We start from the raw sequence: 19,106 nt of genomic DNA, 5'->3' as shown, positions 1-19,106 counted from the left end.
AGCAGTGACAGATTTCCTCTTCTTGGGTTCTTAAATCCCTGTGGATGGTAACTGCAGGCATGATATTGCAGCATGATTGCTTCTTGGCAGGAAAGATATGACAAACCTAGACAGCATGTTGAGTTGAAAAGCAAAGACATTACTCTGCTGACAAAGGTATGTATAGTCAAGGATATGGTCTTTGTAGTAGTCATATACAGTTGTGAGAATTGGACGATAACGAAGGCAAAGTGCTGAAAAATTGATGCTTTCCAACTGTGCTGCTGGAGAAGACTCTTGAGAGTCTCTCATATAACAAGGAGATCAAACTAGTCAATCCTAAAGGAAATAACCCTAAATACTCATTGAAAGGACTCATGCTGAAGCTGAAGCTCCAATACTTTGACTACCTGAGGCAAAGAACTGATTCATTGGAAAAGACACTGATGCTGGGGAAGATTGAATGAGAAAAGGGCAACAGAGAATGAGATGACTGGATGGCATCGCTGATGCAATGGATATGAACTTTGGCAAACTCAGGGAGATGATGAGGGACAGGGAATTCTGGCATGCTTGTAGTCCATGGGGTTGCAAAGAATTGGACACAGCTTGTGACTAAACAACAGCAAACAATAGATACACATGCATTCATGTAAGATGTGGGTGTAGTTATATGTTTTTTATACAGCACATAAGGCTTGGTGACTCAACAGACACTGATGCTTTTGGTCCTAATAACAGAGGTAGACCACTGGAAGCAAGAAGATGATGACACTTCAGCTCCCCAAGGTAAAGACCAATTTCATCCTCACACCAGTTCTTATGGATTGGGAAGATTAACTCCCTTGCTCAAGGTCACTCAGTTGATGAGTGGTTGGAGTGGGGGTAAATTTGGTCAGCTTGTCTTCAAAAGTCATGCTGTGTCTTCCAAGGGAGTGATTTTTCAAGGTCTGTCTCAGCCCCAGCTGAGATCACCTGGAGAATCCTTGCAGGCTTACTAGTTGAGAATCTTTGATGAGTGATGCCTAAATCTTTAAATGTAATATTTTGACATGAAATACATCCACTCATGTAAAAAAAATGTACAGGGAAAAAATTGGTTCTCCATATGTCCTTGGTTTTCCTAGTTTTTTCAACTTTTAAAATATTTTTTATTTATCACTTCATAGTATATTTATGCAAATAATATATATGCTGAGCTACCCTCTGCTTCATCTTAAAATGGTATGTACACTTATAAAATACAAATAGCAAAGTTTTCTGTACTTGGTGTATAGCCTTGAGTTTTGACAAATGCTTAGAGTAGTGTAACAATCACTGTTGTTGGTAAACAAAAGCCTTTCACCTCACCCCCTGAGAAACACTGATCTATTCTCTATCCCTAGAGTCTGGCTTCTTTCACTTAGCAATGTATTTATGATTTACCCATGTGCCTGGAAATTCCCATGGATGGAGGGCCCTGGTAGGCTGCAGTCCATGGGGTCGCTAGGAGTCGGATAGGACTTCACTTTCACTTTTCACTTTCATGCATTGGAGAAGGAAATGGCAACCCACTCCAGTGTTCTTGCCAGGAGACTCCCAGGGACAAGGGAGCCTGGTGGGCTGCCATCTATGGGGTCGCACAGAGTTGGAAATGACTGAAGTGACTTAGCAGCAGCAGCATGTGGCATGTATCAATGCTTTGTTTCTTTTTATTGCAAGGTAACGTTCCATAGTAAGGATGGGCCATGTTTTCTTCACCAGTTGGAGGACATGTACATTGTTTTCAGCTTTCTGCTGTTATGAATAAAGCTATTATGAGCATTTTCATACAAGTGTTCATTGGACTTGGAGTGGGATACTAGGTCTTAACATATGTGCATGTGTAACATTAGGAGAAACAATGAAACTATTTCCAAAGTGTGCCATTTACAATTTTAAGATAAATAAAAAATTCTCAGGACTTCCCTGGTTAAGTCCTGTGGTTAACTGGTTAAGACTTCATGTTCTAATGCAGGAGATGTGGGTTCGATCCCAGGTTGGGTAGATAAGACCCCACATGCCTTGCAGCCAAAAAACCAAAACATTAAAAGTAAAAAGAAAATTGTAAGAAATTCAATAAAGGCTTTAAAGATAAATAAGATCCACAGCTTTATTGAGATATGATTAACACATAATACCACATCAGTTTGAGGTGTACAACATAGTTGACTTGATACACTCATAACTTAGGAAACCATGACCACTATAGTATTAGGTTACCACCTCCACCTCATCTCATAGTTGCCATTTCTTTTTCTATGGTGAGAACATTTAAGATCTACTCTCTAGGCAGCATTCAAGTGTGTGATACAGTACTGTTAGCTCTAATCACCATACTGTATATTAGATCCTCAACTCGTTAATTTTATAACTACCATTTGACCAACATCTCCCATTTCTCCCACTGTTATATCTCAGGATAACCACCACTCTGTTACTTTTCTTTTGAGTTTGTCATTTTTTGGATGCCACATATAAGTGATATCATACAGTAGAGTTTTCATCAATGTCTCTGTAAGGCATTGGTTCTAGGACTCCCTACAGACACCAAAATCTTGAGGTGCTCAAATCCCTCATTGAAGATGGTGTCCTATTTGCATGTAATCTATTCATCTTCTCCTGTTTGCTTTAAATCATCTCTAGATTACTATAAAGCAGTATAATGTAAACGCTACATAAATAGTTGCTGGTGAGCAGCAAATTTAAGATTTGTTTCTTTGATTTTTCCATTGTGAATATTTTTTATTACGATTGATTGAATTTGAGGATACAGAACCTGGAAACAGGGCGACCTATATATTTCTTTCTCTAACTTATTTCACTTAGCATAATGCCTTCAAGGTCCATCCTCCTTGTCACAAATGGGCAGGTTTTTCTTCTGAATAATGCTCCATTGTATATATACACACATCTTCTTTATCTACTGGTGGACAGTTAGATTGGTTCCATATCTTAGCAATTGCAAATAATGCTACAGTGAACATGAGAGTGTAGATCAGATTTCAATTTTGCTGGAGTGTATGTCAGTTTTAGGGTTTCCTGAGTGGTTCAGGGGTAAAGATTCTGCCTGCAATGCAGGAGACCTGGGTTCAATGCCTGGGTCAGGAAGATACCCTAGAGGAAGGCAGTCCAGTACTAGACTGAATAATTCCATGGACAGAAGAGCCTGGAAGGTTGCAGCCAATAGGGTTACACAGAACTGGACACTACTGACACAACTAAGCAGCAGCAGCAGCATGTTAGTTTTAAAATTTTGAGAACTTTCCATGCTGTTTTCCATAGATGTCCATATCATATAAATTTCTGTCTTTGATGGGGGGAGCAGTCCTAAGATGGCAGAGGAATAGGACAGGGAGACCACTTTCTCCTGCACAAATTCGTTGAAAGAACATTTGAGCGCTGAGCAAATTCTACAAAACAACTTCTGAATGCTGGCAGAGGATATCAGGCACCCAGAAAGGCAGCCCATTGTCTTCGAAAGGAGATGGAGAAGTCTTGAGGCTACTGTAAGAATAAGACTGAAAACCAGAGGCAGGAGGCTTAAGTCCAGAAACCTGAGAACACCAGAGAACTCCTGACTCCAGGGAACATTAATCAATAAGAGATCATCAAAAGCCTCCATACCTACACTGAAACCAAGCACCACCCAAGAGCCAACAAGTTCCAAAGCAAGACATACCACACAAACTCTCTAGCAACACAGGAAAAAGGCCCTGAGCTTCAATATACAGGCTGCCCAAAGTCACACCAAACCCACTGGCATCTCAAAACTCACTACTGGACACTTCATTGCACTCCAGAGAGAAGCAATCCAGCTCCACCCACCAGAACATGAACACAAGCTTCCCTAACGAGGAAATCTTGACAAGCCATTTGTCCAACCCTACCCACCCACAGCGAGGAACCTCCACAATAAAGAGGAACCACATACTGCCAGAATACAGAAAGGCCACCCCAAACAGAGCAACCTAAACAAGATGAAAAGGCAGAGACATACTCAGCAGGTAAAGGAACAGGATAAATGCCCACCAAACCAAACAAAAGAGGAAGAGATAGGGAATCTACCTGGTAAAGAATTCAGAATAATGATAGTGAAAATGATTCAAAATCTTGAAAATAAAGTGGAGTTACAAATAAGCCTGGAGAAAAGGATTGAAGAGATGCAAGAAATGTTTAACAAGGATCTAGGAGAAAAAAAAGGTCAATATATAATGAATAATGCAATAAATGAGATAAAAAACACTCTGGAGGAAACCAACAGTAAAATAATGGAGCCGAAAGGTAGGATAAGTGAGGTAGAAGATAGAACGGTAGAAATAAATGAAGCAGAGAGGAAAAAACAATTTAAAGAAATGAGGACAACCTCAGAGACCTCTGGGACAATGTTAAAAGCCCCAGCATTCGAATCATAGGAGTCCCAGAAGAGGAAGAGAAAAAGAAAGACCATGAGAAAATACTTGAGGAGATAATAGTTGAAAACTTCCTTAAAGTGGGGAAGGAAATAGTTACCCAAGTCCAAGAAACCCAGAGAGTCCCAGACAGGATAAACCCAAGGCAAAACACCCCAAGACACATATTAATCAAATTAACAAAGATCAAACACAAAGAACAATTATTAAAAGCAGCAAGGGAAAAGCAACAAATAACACACAAGGGGATTCCCATAAGGATAACAGCTGGTCTTTCAATAGAAACTCTTCAAGCCAGAAGGGAATGGCAGGGCATACTTAAAGTGATGAAAGAGAAAAACGTACAACCCAGATTACTGTACCCAGCAAGGATCTCATTCAAATATGAAGGAGAAATCAAAAGCTTTACAGGCAAGCAAAAGCTGAGAGAATTCAGCACCACTAAACCAGCTCCCCAACAAATGCTAAAGAATCTTCTCTAGACAGGAAACACAAAAAAGGTGTATAAACTCAAACCCAAAACAATAAAGTAAATGGCAACAGGATCATACTTATCAATAATTACCTTAAATGTAAATGGGTTGAATGCCCCAACCAAAAGACAAAGCCTGGCAGAATGGATACAAAAACAAGACTCCTATATATGTTGTCTACAAGAGACCCACCTCAAAACAAGGGACACATGCAGACTGAACGTGAAGGGCTGGAAAAAGATATCCCACACAAAGAGAGACCAAAAGAAAGTAGGAGTAACAATATTCATATCAGATAAAAAAGACTTTAAAATAAAGGCTGTGAAAAGAGACAAAGAAGGACACTCCATAATGATCAAAGATCAATCCAAGAAGAAGATATCACAATTATAAATATATATGCACCCAACATAGGAAAGTGAAGTGAAAGTGAAAGTGAAGTCGCTCAGTCGTGTCTGACTCTTTGTGACCCCGTGGACTGTGGCCCACCAGGTTCCTCCATCCATGGGATTCTCCAGGCAAGAATACTGGAATGGGTTGCCAGGAGCACTGCAATATGTAAGGAAAATGCTAACAAGAATGAAAGGGTAAATTAACAGTAACACAATTATACTGGGAGACTCTAATACTCATTCACACCTATAGATAGATCAACTAAACAAAAAATTAACAAGGAAACACAAACTTTACATGATACAATGGGCCAGTTAGACCTAATTGATATCTATAGGACATTTCACCCCAAAACAATGAATTTCACCTTTTTCTCAAGTGTACATGGAACCTTCTCCAGGATAGATCACAGCTTGGGCCATAAATCTAACCTTGGTAAATTCAAAAAAATTGAAATCATTCCAAGCATCTTTTCTGACCAAAATGCAGTAAGATTAGATGTCAATTACACGAGAAAAACTATTAAAAACTCCAGCATATGGAGGCTGAACAACATACTGCTGAATAACCAACAAATCACAGAATAAATCAAAAAAGAAATCAAAATATGCATAGAAATGAATGAAAATGAAACCACAACAACCCCAAACCTATGGGACACTGTAAAGCAGTGCTAAGGGGAAGGTTCATAGGAATACAGGATTACCTCAAGAAACAAGGAAAAAGTCAAATAAATAAACTAACTCTACACCTAAAGCAACTAGAAAAAGAAGAAATGAAGAACCCCTGGGTTAGTAGAAGGAAAGAAATCTTAAAAATTAGGGCAGAAATAAATGAAAAAGAAACAAAAGAGACCATAGCAAAAATCAATAAAGCTAAAAGCTGGGTCTTTGAAAAGATAAATAAAATTGACAAACCATTAGCCAGACTCATCAAGAAAGAAAGGGAGAAGAATCAAATCAACAATATTAGAAATGAAAATGGAGAGATCACAACAGATGACACAGAAATACAAAGAAGTATCAAAGACTACTATAAGCAACTATATGCCAATAAAATGGACAAAATTGGAAGAAATGAATGAATTCTTAGAAAAGTACAACTTTCCGAAACTGAACCAGGAAGAAATAGAAAATCTTAACAGACCCATCACAAGCACAGAAATTGAAACTGTAATCAGAAATCTTCCAGCAAACAAAAGCCCAGGACCAGACGGCTTCACAGCTGAATTCTACCAAAAATTTAGAGGAGAGCTAAGACCTATCCTTCTCAAACTCTTCCAGAAAATTGCAGAGGAAGGTGGGCTGCCAAACTCATTCTATGAGGCCACCATCACCCTAATACCAAAACCAGACAAAGATGCCACAAAAAAAGAGAAAACTACAGGCCAGTATTACTGATGAACATAGATGTAAAAATCTTTAACCAACTTCTAGCAAACAGAATCCAACAACAGATTAAAAAGATCATACATCTTGACCAAATGAGCTTTATCCAAGAGGTTCAAGGATTCTTCAGTATCTGCAAATCAATCAATGTGATATGCCACATTAACAAATTGAAAGATAAAAAGGCAAAACCAATGCAATATTGTAAAGTAATTAACCTCCAATTAAAATAAATACATTTATATTTAAAAATATGATTATCTCAATAGATGCAGAGAAAGCCTTTGACAAACTTCAATGTCCATTTATGATAAAAACCCTCCAGAAAGCAGGAATAGAATGAACATACCTCAACATAATAAAAGCTATATATGACAAACCCACAGCAAACATTATCCTCAATGGTGAAAAATTGAAAGCATTTCCACTAAAGTCAGGAACAAAACAAGGGTGCCCACTCTCACCACTGCTATTCAACATAGTTTTGGAAGTTTTGGCCACAGCAATCAGAGCAGAAAAAGAAATGAAAGGAATCCAGATTGGAAAAAAACTAAAACTCTCACTGTTTTCAGATAACATGATCCTCTTCATAGAAAACCCTATAGACTCCACCAGAAAATTACTAGAGCTAATTAATGAATAGTAAAGTTGCAGGATATAAAATTAACACAGAGAAATCCCTTGCATTCCTATACACTAACAATGAGAAAACAGAAAGAGAAATTAAGGAAACAATTCCATTCACCATTGCAATGAAAAGAATAAAATACTTGAAATAAATCTACCTAAAACTATGGCTTTCCTGTGGTCATGTATGGATGTGAGAGTTGGACTGTGAAGAAGGCTGAGTGCTGAAGAATTGATGCTTTTGAACTGTGGTGTTGGAGAAGACTCTTGAGAGTCCCTTGGAATGCAAGGAGATCCAATGAGTCCATTCTGAAGGAGATCAGCCCTGGGATTTCTTTGGAAGGAATGAGGCTAAAGCTGAAACTCCAGTACTTTGGCCACCTCATGCGAAGAGTTGGCTCATTGGAAAAGACTCTGATGCTGGAAGGGATTGGGAACAGAAGGAGAAGGGGACGACAGAGGATGAGATGGCTGGATGGCATCACTGACTCGATGGATGTGAGTCTGAGTGAACTCCAGGAGTGATGGATAGGGAGGCCTGGCGTGCTGCGATTCATGGGGTCGCAGAGTCGGACACGACTGAGCAACTGAACTGAACTGAACTGAAAGAAACAAAAGACCTATATATAGAAAACTATATAACACTGATGAAAGAAATCAAAGATAACACAAGTAGATGGAGAAATATACCATGTTCATGGATTGGAAGAATCAATATAGTGAAAATGAGTATACTACTCAAAGCAATCTATAGATTCAATGCAATCCCTATCAAGCTACCAATGATATTTTTCACAGAACTAGAACAAATAATTTCACCATTTGTATGGAAATACAAAAAACCTTGAATAGCCAAAGCAATCTTGAGAAAGAAGAATGGAACTGGAGGAATCAACCTGCCTGACATCAGGTTCTACTACAAAGCCACAGTTATCAAGACAGTATGGTACTGGCACAAAGACAGAAATATAGATCAATGGAACAAAATAGAAAGCCCAGAGATAAATCCACGCACCTATGGACACCTTGTCTTTGACAAAGGAGGCAAGAATTACAATGGAGAAAAGACAAACTCTAACAAGTGGTGCTGGAAAAACTGGTCAACCCCTTGTAAAAGAATGAAACTAGAACACTTTCTAACACCACATACAAAAATAAACTCAAAATCCATTAAATATCTAAATGTAAGACCAGAAACTATAAAACTTCTAGAGGAAAACATAGGCAAAATACTCTCCGACATAAATCACAGCAGGATCCTCTATGACCCACCTCCCAGAGTAATGGAAATAAAAGCAAACAAAACAAAGCAAAACAAATGAGACCTAATTAAACTTAAAAGCTTTTGCCCAATGAAAAAGGTTAAAAAAAGGTGAAAAGATAGCCTTCAGAATGGGAGAAAATATTAGCAAATGAAGCAACTGACAAAGAATTAATCTCAAAAATATACAAGCAACTCCTACAGCTCAATTCCAGAAACATAAACGAAAAATGGGCCAAAGAACTAAACAGACATTTCTCCAAAGAAGACATACAGATGGCTAACAGACACATGAAAAGATGCTCAACGTCACTCATTATCAGAGAAATGAAAATTAAAACTGCAATGACATACCATCTCATGCCAGTCAGAATGGCTGCCATCAAAGAGTCTACAAACATTAAATGCTGGAGAGGGTGTGGAGAAAAGGGAACCCTCTTACACTGTTGGTGGGAATGCAAACTAGTACAGCCACTATGGAGACCAGCGTGGAGATTCCTTAAAAAAACTGGAAATAGAATGGCCATAACCCAGCAATCCCACTGCTGGGCATACACACCGAGGAAACCAGAAATGAAAGAGACACGTGTACCCCAATGTTCATCGCAGCTGTTTACAATAGGTAGGACACAGAAGCAACCTAGATGTCCATTGGCAGATGAATGGATAAGAAAGCTGTGGTACATATACACAATGGAATATTACTCAGCTATTAAAAAGAATACATTTGAATCAGTTCTAATGAGGTGGATGAAACTGGAGCCTATTATACAGAGTGAAGTAAGTCAGAAAGAAAAACATAAATACAGTATATTAATGCATATATATGGAATTTAGAAAGATGGTAATGATAACCCTATATGTGAGACAACAAAAGAGACACAGATGTAAAGAACAGACTTTGGACTCTGTGGGAGCAGATGAGGATGGGATGGTTTGAGAGAATTGCATTAAAACATGTATATTACCATATGTGAAATAGATTGCCAGTCCAGATTCGATGCATGAGACAGGGTGCTCAAGGCTGGTGCACTGGGATGACCCTGAGGGATGGGATGGGGACGGAGGGGTGGAGGGGTTCAGGATGGGGGACACATGTACACCCATGACTGATTCATGTCAATGTATGGTAAAAACTACTACAATATTGTAAAGTAATTCATTTCAGTTCAGCTGCTCAGTTATGTCTGACTCTTTGCAACCCCATGAACTGCAGCACACCAGGCCTCCCTGTCTGTCACCAACTGCCAGAGTTTACCCAAACCCATATCCATTGAGTCAGTGATGCCATCCAACCATCTCATCCTCTGTTGTCTCCTTTCCCTACTACCCTCAATCTTTCCCAGCATCAGGGTCTTTTCAAATGAGTCAGCTCTTCACAGCAGGTGGCCAAAGTATTGGAGTTTCAGCTTCAACATCAGTCCTTCCAATGAACATTCAGGACTGATTTCCTTTAGGATGGACTGATTGGATCTCCCTACAGTCCAAGGGACTCTCAAGAGTCTTCTCCAACACCACAGTTCAAAAGCATCAATTCTTCTGCACTCAGCTTTCTTTATAGTCCATCTCTTACATCCATACATGACTACTGGAAAAACCATAGCCTTGACGAGATGGACCTTTATTGGTAAATTAATGTCTTTGCCTTTTAATATGCTGTCTAAGTTGGTCATAACTTTCCTTTCAAGGAGTAAGTATCTTTTAATTTCATGGCTGCAGTCACCATCTGCAGTGATTTTGGAGCCCCCCAAAATAAAAAGTCAGCCATTGTTTCCCCATCTATTTGTCATGAAGTGATGGGACCAGATGCCATGATCTTCGTTTTCTGAATGTTGAGCTTTAAGCCAACTTTTTTCACTCTCCTCTTTCACTTTCGTTAGGAGGCTCTTTAGTTCTTCTTCACTTTCTGTCATAAGGGTGGTGTCATCTGCTATCTGAGGCTACTGATATTTCTCCCGGCAATCTTGATTCCACCTTGTGCTTCATCCAGCCCAGCATTTCTCATGATGTCTTCTGCATATCAGTTAAATAAGCAGGGTGACAATATACAGCCTTGACATACTCCTTTCCCTATTTGGAACTAGTCTGTTGTTCCATGTCCAGTTCTATCTGTTACTTCCTTATCTGCATACAGGTTTCTCAAGAGGCAGGTCAGGTGGTCTAGTATTCCCATATCTTAAAGAATTTTCCACAGTTTATTGTGATCCACACAGTCAAAGGCTTTGGCATAGTCAATATAGTAGAAATAGATATTTTTCTGGAGCTCTCTTGCTTTTTTGACGATCCAACAGATGTCGGCAATTTGATCTCTGGTTCCTCTGCCTTAGGATCCAATTAAAATAAATAAATTAATTTAAAAAAAGAAGACCTAGAAGACCTCCTAGTAGTAAGACCTAAAAAAGATGTTCTATTCACATTGGGGATTGGAATGCAAAAGCAGAAAGTCAAGATATACCTGTAGTAACAGGCAAGTTTGGCTTTGGAGGGCAAAGATTAACTGAATTCTACTAGGAAAATCCATGTGTCATAGCAAATAACCCTTTTCAACAACACAAAAGATGACTTTACACATGGATATCACCAAAATTGTCAATATTGAAATTAAATTGATTGCTTTCTTTGTAGCTGAAGATGGAGAAGCTTTTTACAGTCAGTGAAAGCAAACCTGGAGCTGACCGTGGCTAAGATCATCAGCTTCTCATGGCAAAATTGAAGTTTAAACTAAAGAAAATCAGGAAAAACACTAGACCAGCCAAGTATGACTCAAATTAAATTCCATATGAATTTGTGGTAGAAGTAATGAATAGATTCAAGGGACTAGATCTAGCTAACAGTGTGCCTGAAGAATGATGGACAGAGGTTCATAATGTTGTATAAGAGGTGGCAAACAAAACCATCCCAAAGGAACAGCAAAGCAAGAAGGTAAAGTGGTCATTGAAGAAAACTTTACAAATAGCAGAACGAAGAGAATTGAAAAGCAAGGGATGAAAGGGTATGTCCAATAAAACGCAGAGTTTCAAAGAATAGCTAGGAGAGACAAGAAGGCCTTCTTCAATGAACCATGCTTAATAATAGAAGAAAAGAACAAAAGGAGAAAGACTAGAGATCTGGTCAGGAAAATTGGAAACATCAAGAGAGCGTTCTGCCTAAAGATAAGCACAATAAAGGATAAAAATGGTAGCGACCTAGTAGACACTGAATAGATCAAGAAGAGATAGAAAGAATACATGGAAAAGCTGTATAAAAAAAGATCTTAGTGATCTGGATTACCACAACGGTGTGGTTAGTTACCCAGTGCCAGACATTTTGGAGTGTGAAGTCAAGTGGGTCTTGAGAAGCACTGCTGTTAATAAAGCTAATGGATGTGATGAAATTCCAGCAGAACTATTCAAATCCCTAAAGAATGATGACATCAATGTTTCGCATTCAGTATGTCAGCAAATCTGGAAGACCCCACCGTGGCCACAGAACTGGAAAAGGTCAATTCTCATCACAGTTTCCAAGAAGGGTGGTTTCAAAGAATGTGCTAACCATTGGACAGCTTCACTCATCTCTCATGCTAGTAAGGTCATGCTTAAAATCTTGCATGCTAGGCTTCAGTATTATGTGAACCAAGAACTACCAGATGTCCAAGCTGGGTTTAGGAAAGGAAGAGGAACTACAGAAAAAGTTGCCAACATCTGCTAGATTATAGAGAAAGCAAGGGAATTCAGAAAAACACCTATCTGTTTCATTGACTATGCTAAGCCTTTGACTGTGTGGATCATGACAAACTGTGGAAAGCTCTTAGAGAGATGGGAATACAAGAGCACCTTACCTGTCTCCTGAGAAACCTGCATGCAGGTCAAGAAGCAACAGTTCGAACCCTGAATGGACCAACTGATTGGTTCAAGATTGAGAAAGGAGTGCAACGGGGCTGTCTGCTGTCACCCTGTTTGTTTAACTTATACACTGAGCACGTCATGAGAAATGCTGGGTTGGATGAGTTACAAGCTGGAATCAAGATAGGCAGGAGAAAAATCAACAACCTCAGATATGCAGATGATACCACTCTAACGACAGAAATTGAAGAGGAACTAAAGAGCCTCTTGATGAGGGTGAATGAGGAGAGTGAAAAAGCAGGCTTAGAATTGATGCCTTCAAACTGTGCTGCTGGAAAAGACTTCTGAAAGTCCCTTGGCCAGCAAGGAGATCAAACCAGTCGATCCTAAAGGAAATCAACACTGAATAATCACTGGAAGGACTGATGCTGAAACTGAAGCTCCAGTATTTTGGTTATCTGATGTGAACAGATGATTCATTAGAAAACTTCCTGAGGCTGGGAAAGATTGAGGGCAGAAGGAGAAGAGAACATCAGAGGCTGCGATGACCGGAAGGCATCATTGATGCAATGAACATGAACTTGGGCAAACTTTGGGAGATGGTAAGGGACAGGGAGGCCTGGCGTGCTGCAGTCCATGGGGTCTCAAAGAGTTGGACACTACTGGGTGACTGAACAACAAATTTCACTTTTTATGATGCATGATAGTTGAAAATAGCATTTGAAGACATTTTCCAATTGTTTATTACTAGTGTACAGCAGGGTTGGCATACCTTTTCTATAAAAACTCATGTAGTAAATATTTCAGGCTTTAATACAGTCCATATTTAAAATTTTCTCCTCTTCCCCTCCACTCCTATACAATCCTTTTAAAATATAAAACAATTTTTTTGCATATTTATCTTAGAAAGATAGGCCATAGCACAGATTTGGTCCATAGACTATGGTTTGCTGACATGTAGAATATAGAAATAGTGAAAGTGAAAAAGTCACTCAGTCATGTCCGATTCTTTGTGATTCCATGGGCTGTACAGTCCATGGAATTCTCCAGGCCAGCATACTGGAGTGGGTAGCCTTTCCCTTCTCCAGGGGATCTTTCCAACCCAGGGATTGAACCCAGGTCTCCCACATTACAGGCGGATTGTTTACTAGCTGAGCCATAAGGGAAGCCCAAGAATATTGGAGTGGGTAGCCTATCTCTTCTTCAGCGAATCTTCCCGACCCAGTAATCTAACCAGGGTCTCCTGCATTGCAGGCAGATTCTTTACCAACTGAGTTATCAGGGAAGCCTAAGAAATAGACTTAATTTTTTTTGGTGCACTGACTATGAATCATTCCAAGGATTTTCCAGGTATATTGACAATGGCTCATTCCTGTTGGAATACAGATAATGTTGCTATTACCTCAACTTTAAAGAAAAAGTCCCTTTCTTTGATGCAGTTTTCCCACCAGTTAATGCATTATTTCTTTCCACCACCATGGAGCTAACCCCTTCAAAGTGTAATCTGTATTTGAGGTGTCAAATGTTTCCTTCCCACTTAAAAGCTCTTTTCACTAAGGGCTGTGATATGAATGAATGAGAGGAGGAGGAGAGAGGCCTGGAGGCCACCGAGTTGCAGATGGTGCTGCACCTGTGAGTTTAATTGTTCGTACACATCCAGCCCTGGTCCAGCCACTGGCTGCTGTGGGAGTGGGGGAAGGATCCTTTCTTCTTCTGAGTGTGTTGGAGGCTCCCTCTGCTGGTGGATATGGAAATAACACATTCTAAGACATCTGGTCTCCATTGAACGTTGTGTGAGTGGCTGTGTGACTCTGTATGTGACTGTGAGTAAGTGTATGTGTGGCTCTGCGCACACACGTGTTATGGTATGTGTATATGAGTGTATGCATTTAATTGTCTGCATGGGTAGATGCATGTGTATGTGTACATATGAACATGTGTGTTGTTGTACGTAGCTTTTTGGTGTGCCTAAGACTGTGTATGCAACTGTAAGGGCACGTGGGTGTATGTAGCCCTGGTTTTGTGTGTCTTTGTGCACACAGTGTGTATGCATATGTGACCTGTGTATGCAATTGTGTTGCAAGTGTGGGTGTACATGTGTGTAAAGGTGTGAATGTATGTATCTTGAAGTAACTGAACTATGTGTAACTATGTGTGCACCAACTAGGCTGTATTCCTGACAACAACTGCTGTGGGCGGCCTCTTCCTCTGTCCCTCAGCTATGCGGTCTATGTCCCGCATAGACCTCAGCTATGCGGGGTATGCAGGATATCTGGAAAAATAATGCTTTTGAAGGAAGGAGCCCTGTCTAAGAACTGGTGGGTGCATGTTCTCTGCTGTCCTCCAGAGGAACTGAGCCCCATGTGCCCAGAGTGTGAGCTTCTTGATGAAGCAGCCTTTTCCTTCTGCCTTCCCTTCCCAGGCTCACTTCTACAGTGCCTTACTGGCCTTTCCTGGCATCACTTTTCAAAGAAACAACTCACATTAACCCTTCCCTAGGGTCATTAGCAAATAAAGTAGTTGCATTTGAATTCTTGAATCAAGGTCTGCTTTCAAAGGTTGCAAACTAAGAAACACACAGACTTACTTCTCCAATTGCCAAGGCTCTGTTGAAAAATGAAAGTATTAGTCACTCAGTCATGTCTGACTCTTTGAAACTCCATGGACTGTAGCCCAACAGGCTCCTCTGTCCATGGAATTCTCCAGGCAAGAATACTGGAATGGATAACTATTCCCTTCTCCAGGGAATCTTCCAGACCCAAGGATTTAATCTGCGTATCCTGCATTGCAGGCAGATTCTTCACCTTCTGAGTCAACAGGGAAGCCCCAAGGGCTTGTTATTACTCCTTTTTTAATGAGGAGGAGTGTGAAGTTCAGAGGGTACAGCAGTTGCCCAAGGTCATATAGCTGAAAAATGGCAAACCTAGCTTTGATCTAGAGCCCTCTGACTCCAATTCCAGTGCTTGCTCTTCTCCTAGGAGCTTCTACCCTGCTAAGGTCAGAGGGAATGAATAGGGGATGTTCATAGTCTGCAAGATAACTGATGTCTGTACAAGCGGGACTTATGGCTCACGGCTGGTGCCAAAATCCTCATTCTGTTGTGAAATCAGGAAACAATGGCAGTTTTTCAAGTTTGGTGCTGACTGGGAGTCTGGGAGTGTTGTTATAAGCACTTAACTCTTTTAAATTGATTTGATTTTCACAACTAACTTGAAAATAACCTGTTTTCAGACAAGAAAATTGAGACACAGAAAGGTAAAGAGAGCTACCCAGATTAACTTAGCTGGTCCTGATTTGAACCTTGGCACTTGGAGTCCTTCTTCTGAACTGGTACTTTCTGGCTTTTCACAGTTTCTATATATTAAGTCCTGCTGCATGCCAGGCTTGGCACTAAGCATTTACTCAGTATGGTACTATGCATGATGTTAAGCTTTTTCCTTTTAAAAATACAATTTTTGTAATTACATGGATTAATAATTGTGGTGAAAAGGGCTTTGCAGGTTTCATCTAAGGAAAGAAAACAGTTGGTTAAGTGTAGACATTTAACAGAACCAAGGAGATCAAACCAGTCAATCCTAAAGGAAATTAGTCCTGAATATTCACTGGAAGGACTGATGCTGAAGCTGAAGCTCCAATACTTTGGCCACCTGATGCAAAGAGCTGACTCATTAGAAAAGACCCTGATGCTGGGAAGGATTGAGGGCAGGAGAAGGGAATGACAGAGGGTGAGAGGGTTAGATGGCATCACGGACTCAATGGACATGAGTTTGAGCAAGCTCTGGGAGATAGTGAAGGTAAGGGAAGTCTGGTGTGCCACAGTTCATGGGGTCACAGAGAGTCAGACACCACTTGGTGACTGAACGACAACAACAGAAATATTGTTCCTTCTACTTCACCCTCCCGTTCCAGGATGTGGGTATAATACTTCATTTTTTGTGTGTGTGCCTACACAAACAGGGACACTCATATTGTTATGCCCAAGGTCCCAATCCCCAGAACTGAGAGAACAAGACATCCACAGCAATGCAAACGCAAAAAGGGAATTTTATTGCTAGCTCGAGCCAGGACCCAAGTTTCATCCAATGCAATGGAGTGGAACAAGGGCCCCGAGCCCTGAATTACAGCAGTGTTTATAAGGTTAAGACAAAGACAGGGAGTTGGCAGGGGCGGACTGGTTGCAAGGGCTCCTTAGCATCTGCTAATTGGCTAGATTTTCGCGCGCGCGGGCTTTCTCGGGGGTGCGGGGTGGGGTTTCGCCCTTGTCCTGATAAGCTTGAACCAGGCTGCAGAGAGTATACTGATTGGTCGAGTCCTGGCGCCTGCAGAGGATGATCTCAGCTCCTCCTTGGCAATAACTCAGCCCCTCTGTAAAGGAGACTTAGGCCTACCTTAGCCCCCTGAAGCCTGTCATGGTGCCTGTTTGGTCCTAACAATATAACTGGTTTGCTGAGATGTCTGAGGTACCCCATCCCTTTGGGAAATGTAACAGTTGGGTCCTTCCAGGGGCCTCAGATGAACTACATGAGAGTGGGTTTACGTAGGGGCCATTTGCAATGTACAGACTGTGTAAACAAGAAATGTTGCTCACCATCTGGTTCTGCAAGGTAAAATCATTAGCTGCTGCAGTTGCCAACTCAGGACAGAGAAGCGGGTGAGGCACTGTGTACATGGAAAAAGAGGTAAAATTGCCTTCAGATAGTTTAGGTAAAATTTGCATGAACCTGAATTTTTGTATCTTGCCATACTTAGAACAGTACTAAAATTATTAACTAAGAAATCTATTCCTCATGACCTCCTCCCATGATGCGTACTGGATTGCATATTCCCTACGCCAAAGTCATATATATGCTGACCTCCCTCCTTAGCTCCTTGGAGCAGGTCCTCAGAGCTACGCGAGAAACTGAATCCTGGGCTAGAGTCCTCAGTAGGGTCTCTGAGTCAAACTGAAACTCACTGCTCTTATGTCGTGTAGTTTTTATTTCAGTTGACAATAGGACAAGAAGAAGCATCAGGTGTGGCACTCTGGGAGCTAGCAGCTGAGTGCTGACACCACCCCCAGGCCAGGGCGCAGCTGATCCGGAAACCCAGAGAGAAGCGCTGAAGCTGGAAGCAGCAGTGGCCATTGGAGAGGATGGATGGCAATCCTCTAACCTCTCTGATTGCCTGCAGGGCCTCCCACTGACCAAATGTCATCTCCTTTCTCTACCCAGAGAGGCTGGAAGTAGGTGGCTAAAAACTCCTGTTGTAACAAGGAAGAACAAATGTGACGTCACGCTGGACCTATTCCTGTAACATTCGTGCTAGGTTGGTGTGCTTAGTCATGCTGGCGCTGCATCTTTGTCAAATATGTTGCCTAGAGTCTGAAATATATGGACTTCCCAGGTGGTAAAGAACCCACCTGCCAGTGCAGGAGATGTGGGCTTAATCCCTGGGTTGGGAAAATTCCCTGGTGAAGGAAATGGCAACCCACTCCACTATTCCTTGCCTGGGAAATCCCACGGACAGAGAAGCCTTGTAGTCTATGGTCCATGGGGTGGCAAAAGAATCGGACACAACTTAGCGACTAAACAACAAATAGCCTGAAATATGCATGATAGCACTTTCTCAAGACTCTACCTCTAAGCTTGACTTCTAAAGTCATAACACTTCTCATTCATATAGCAATGAAAAGTTGCAGAACAGAAAATAACACCACATTGGGGGCTTTAGGATCCTCCACCTGAATCTCCCAGCCAGTGTTGAGGAGAAGGAGGTTGGGGTCTCCCCAGCATCCTACCAGTGTCAGGACACTACCCCCACTCTCCTGCTCAGAAATTCTGCCAGGAGCCCCATCCCTCAAGTTCTCTTACACCTTAGAACACCCCCACAAGGCAATTCTGGACAGGATCAAGTAAGGGCCAGGAGGGAAGCACCAGATCCACTGGGTGGTTTATCCTGGATGTGGTAAGATGATCCACCTGATATTGAAAGGACCTCCAGGTGTCTCTCCACTGGTGTCATCATATTGCCTGAAATTCCACCTGTATGAATGGATTAATAGGACATTGTCCGTTATGAGTGGGGGTGGAACAGCATGGCAGAGGGAGAAGACTTAGGCTTGGTGGTTTGCTACACCTGAGTGCCTTTCAGATGGGCAACTTAGGCTAGAGGCTTGTTCTCTTCAAACCTCAGTTTGCTCTTCTCCTAAATAGGTAACTTCCTTCCTGCCATCACGTGGGTGCCTCTGCCTGATCCCAGGGTGCTGGCCCAGAGCCCTGAGGGGAAGGTGATGCAATTATATTGCTGGCAGAACATCCTGCACACAGGGGTTACTTTATGTTGAGCACCTGACTCACAGTAGATGTGTTTTATGTAGGACACCTGACGCACACTGGGCATATATACGTAGAGCACTCAGCATACGGAAGCAGTGCTTTACATAGAGTGTCCAACACACAGCATGTATCCTTTGCGCAGAGTACCACATGCATAGTAGCTGTGCCTTATGTAGAGACCCTGGCATGTCATAGGCATGACTTGTGGAGAGTCCCCAGCACATAGTAGGTGTGCTTTATGTACAACCCCTGGCATACAGTAGGCAGGATTTATGCAGAGTCCTTGGCACACAGTAAATGCACTTTCTGTAGCCCACCTGGAACGTAGCAGGCACGTTTTATGCAGAGTTTCTGACACACTGTAGGCTGCTTCTTTAGGTACCAGCACATAGAAGGCACTCTTCAAATATGGCTTTGCAC

Source organism: Budorcas taxicolor, chromosome 7 (assembly GCF_023091745.1).
Source record: "Budorcas taxicolor isolate Tak-1 chromosome 7, Takin1.1, whole genome shotgun sequence".
In the NCBI taxonomy this organism is placed as follows: domain Eukaryota; kingdom Metazoa; phylum Chordata; class Mammalia; order Artiodactyla; family Bovidae; genus Budorcas; species Budorcas taxicolor.
The sequence above is the reverse complement of the archived record's forward strand: the minus strand, read 5'-3'. Positions refer to the sequence as shown.